This window comes from Chelon labrosus (assembly GCF_963514085.1).
Source record: "Chelon labrosus genome assembly, chromosome: 9".
NCBI lineage: Eukaryota > Metazoa > Chordata > Actinopteri > Mugiliformes > Mugilidae > Chelon > Chelon labrosus.
The window spans coordinates 15,607,635-15,611,950 of record NC_140359.1 but is presented as its reverse complement, the minus strand read 5'-3'; positions in this window follow the sequence as shown (position 1 = coordinate 15,611,950).

Here is a 4,316-nt window from a genome sequence, read left to right as displayed (position 1 = left end):
CTGCGCTGACACAACCCGCTCTGTGCTCTTTCCCCTCTCCAACACAGGCCACGCCCCCTCCACTGGTTCTGGAAGCTCTGTTTGGATGAGCTGTCGTTGACGGACATGGCTAAGAGCCAATCAGAGCGAGGCATTTCATAAAGGGAGCCCAGAGTCCACGCCCCCCTTCTTCAGGTTCCCAGTTACAGAAAATTGCCATTGACAGTGTTTTCCTGGGGTCTTTACAGCATTTTATAATCTCCTGGTGGTTATTGTGATGGCCGTATTGTCTATTCACTTCACCGCTATGATCATCTGTATTACAATCATCATTTAGATAAGTGCCATTTCACATTTTCTAATGTGATTGTTGGATGAACTGGACAAATGTGGCTTGTTAATTCATCTGACAGCTTTTAGGAGCATCTTAATAAGCCAGAGGGATCCATAATGTGGCATATAAATCAGGGTGATGTAACAATAATTAGATTTTATTGCTTTGTGCTAGCGTGTCCTATTGTGCATGAGTGGGCGTATGATGGACACAAAATATAAGGATATCTGCACAAAAAATGTAGAATGATTGTAATTCCACATATCACAATTTCTTAGATCGGCTACTCTTATGGTCCATGATTATAAACTGCAACACTGTTTGTGACTGACAGTGAAATGATAATACATGCCTTTTGCAATATTACAGCTCTAGATACAATTTTATGATATTAAAAATGTATTTGAATCATGTTTAAGAACACAATGTACCCCAAGTGCCACGCATCCACACTAGATGGCGTTATTTTCTCAAATCCAGAGTGACTTCTGGCAGGAGAAAAACAGCTGTGGTCCATCATCCAATCTATGTTTTCCTTCATCCTCCTTCAGTCTTGTAAGATCAGGGTTGATGCAAGTGTTTGTGGTGACTCTGGCAGCCAAACATTTCAGGGCTCATGTACGAGGAAAGCAGACCTCATTAGCTGGATTCTGTACAGCCTGGAGTGCCCGTGTGTTTGATACAGCAGTACATACAGCGCTGTACCCAAGTTTCAAGTACTTTAAATGCATAATGAGGTAATTATTAATAATTCCCAAGTTTATTCTGCAGCCAGAGTTATAAAGAACTTATGTCAGCGACAAGAGGCCCTGAGTCAGTCTGGGATTATGTGAAGAGCCACAAGCAATCAAGACAGCATAAATCCACAGAACAACTATTGTATCAACCTACATTTTGAGTAACAGTGCACAAATGTATCAAGGACAAGTTGTATTTCACATCCCAGCAAAGGCAGATTTCAGTGCCCTTACCTTTCCTGACTGATGGCTTCCTGCTGAGTGCCTTGTCTGGTGATTTCTGAGCTGAGTCAAAAGCCGCCTTCATCTGTGCCACCTTCACAGTCTGGGCCTGCTCGTCGGCCTTCGCCTCGGCTGGCTTCGGGCGCTCCTGGTGCTGCAGCTTCTCGTGCAGCTGAATTGTCTCCTTTATGAGATCTGAGACTGGCCTAGGTTTAGGAGAGCCCTGGGATTTGTCTCTGTGTGTGACACCGCCATCGCTCTCTTTGCCAGTTTCTTTATCAGTTTGCTCTGGTATTGTTTTTTCCGAGTTCGGAGTCAAATGAAGATCCTGCTTCATGCTGGCTGAGACCTGGTGGCCTTCCTCTGAGATAACTGTTCCACCTGCAGCCAAAACGGAGCCAGCATCCACAGCTGGTGCAGAAGCGTCTTCAAAAGATTGTTTTTCTGTCTTTCCCCTCGCTGACTGAGTGTCTCCCTTCTGGGAGCCAGATGCAGGAGTTCTGTTCTCAGTGTCGCTCTTTATCTGCAGAGGTGCGGTTGCAGTAGTGGCGTCTGTCTTCTCAGCGGTTAGAAAATGACCCGAGTCTGTGATTTGCCCATCGCCTTTTGTAGGTGGGGGATCTTCACAGGTCACACCACTCACGTCACATGACATTCTTTCATGAGGTACAGCCTCATTGACTGAGGCATCTGCTGAGCTGGTGGTCTCAGCTCTTGAATAATGAGATGTCGTAAGTGAGCTCTCACACATAATCTCTCCTGTCTGAGAGCAATCTGAGACTGTGCTGTCAGCAGTGACTCTCTGTTCCACATCCAGGTCCATAGTGTGGCAATCTTCTGTTGGAATGTTTGCTTTGGGTTGCTTGTGCTTTGAATCTTCGTTATCAACAGATATCAATGGTGGTGGACTGTCAGGGATCCTCTTTGAAACCATTTCCACAGGAGCATCTGTGGCGTCAGTGTCAACCTCTTTTATTAGAGACAGAGATGCGGTGGCTTCCTTTCTGTTTCTCCTCAGTAGCTTCTCCAAAATAGAGCTGGGCTCAGGGGGTGAGATGGAATCAGATGCTGAATCTGAGGGCATGGTTTGATGAAGCATCATTGACTCCCTTTGGTCATCAGTATCAGTGAACTTTGGTTTTGAAGAACAGTAGTCATTCAAAACTGCCGTTGCCTCACATCCTGGCATTTCCTCTTTTGTATTATTCTTCGTCTTCTCATCTGGAGGTCCACAGTGAACGGCATCACTCATGTCTAATAAAGACTCTTTCTGCGGATTGTTTTTCGAAGGAGGTTGGGATTGAGCTGGAGGCGGGTCCTTCCTCTCACTCAAGCGGCCCACTGTTCCTGCACGGAGCTTAATATCCTCATTCCCAACTTCAGCCATCATGGTTTCATTCACAAGCAGCAACTCCCTTCCTGTATGAGCGCCACATCTGCTGGGCTCCATCATAACAGAACCCTGTCCAGAGTTGTGGAAGGAGCTTGCATCCTCTGAGTTTCCATCGTGCTGGAAGTTTCCCTCAGGCTGATACTCCATCTTGGTCTCTGAAGGTGCGAGGAACTGCTTTCCAACCTTCCTTTCCTCTTGCTTGATTTGACTGAAAAGCTTGGGTGCTCTTGCACGTTCCTCACTTCCAGAACTGTTCTTGTCCGTTTCATGGGGAACCAGTGGAGCAGTCCTGCCTCCTCCTCCCCCTTCCTCTCTTGCGGCCCCTCCCTGTCTCACCTCCCTTGCAGCAAAAGGACTCCCCTGCAAAATTATGTGCTTCTCACTAGAAGGTGCTGAATCCTGGTCGAGGCTCTCATCCAGATCCTGAGAGTCTGGCTCCGTTGACTTTCCCCCGGCGTTACCAGCCTCCTCCTCACATATGATTTTTCCCTCCATGACATCACCTACATGGCTTTCCACACCTCCGGAGTCCTGGCCCGGCGCAGACTCCTCAGATCCTTCACCGGGGACCTGCTCTTCCCCTTCCACTTTGTCCAGGTTCTGTCCCATGCTGTGGTCTGTGGAGAAGGACATGGTGTAAACCTCACAACACGAAAACAAATCCTCACAAATAATGTCACATGTCTGAGAGGCCAACCCAGAAAGTATTTTCTTTTGCCTGCGGACCAAACTGATCTCTGCTTTACTCGAGTTTCTCGTGTTTTGAGCATCCTCAAGAATAAACTCTGTTTTAAAAAACAGAATGTGTGAAAAATACGTGCCTGGGATTCAAATCACAGTCCATGGGTTCAGTCCTAGGACGAGACCTTATAGCATGTTGTAAACAATCCACAGTCACACATAAGTCATTCTCATGGAAGTGGTAAATTGAGTAATTTATGACTTGCTATAGTACACTCTCTATTGGGTCGTTCACGCAGTGTTTACACCAGCTCAGCTTTTGTTTTCCCTGCCGTACACATGGAAACTCTACGGATTATTTCAGCGTCATCCTTAAACTGGCAGCAATGATCAGTGTCTTGAATCTAATTAATTAATTAACCCCCTTCTTGTTAATATTTTATTACCAGTCACCAGGCACCAGTCAGGCGTCTCAGTTCCCACATGTGTGAGGTAAACACAACGTTTGCATTTCAAAAACCTCGTTCTCTTAGATTAAGTTTGGACATATTTTCTATTCAAGTGGGCGGAGCATTATCCTTCTTTGCTGACTGCAGCTGATGCTCTCGCAACAATGATGGACACTTTTATTCTGTTGTTGGAGATTTACCAACCTGAAAGTTTACTACCGGTAGCAGCAAGGGGAGGTGGAATGATTTGCAGAACAAAAGGCAACACCTAGATGAACATGCTGCAGAGACAAACTTTTCCATGACATTGTCTAATTGTTTAATGGGTTTCCAGACGCTAAACTGCAGCAGTAAGCAGAGAAAATAGAGAGGCACAATGGACAATGATCTGGACCATGAATCTGCTTCCTGTCTGAAGCCTCATTCCCCATCTGTGTGACAACATATGACTGCCTCTTGTCTTATCATCTAACAGGCCTGTACTCTGGCCAGACAGACACACACACACATGGCGAAAGGAG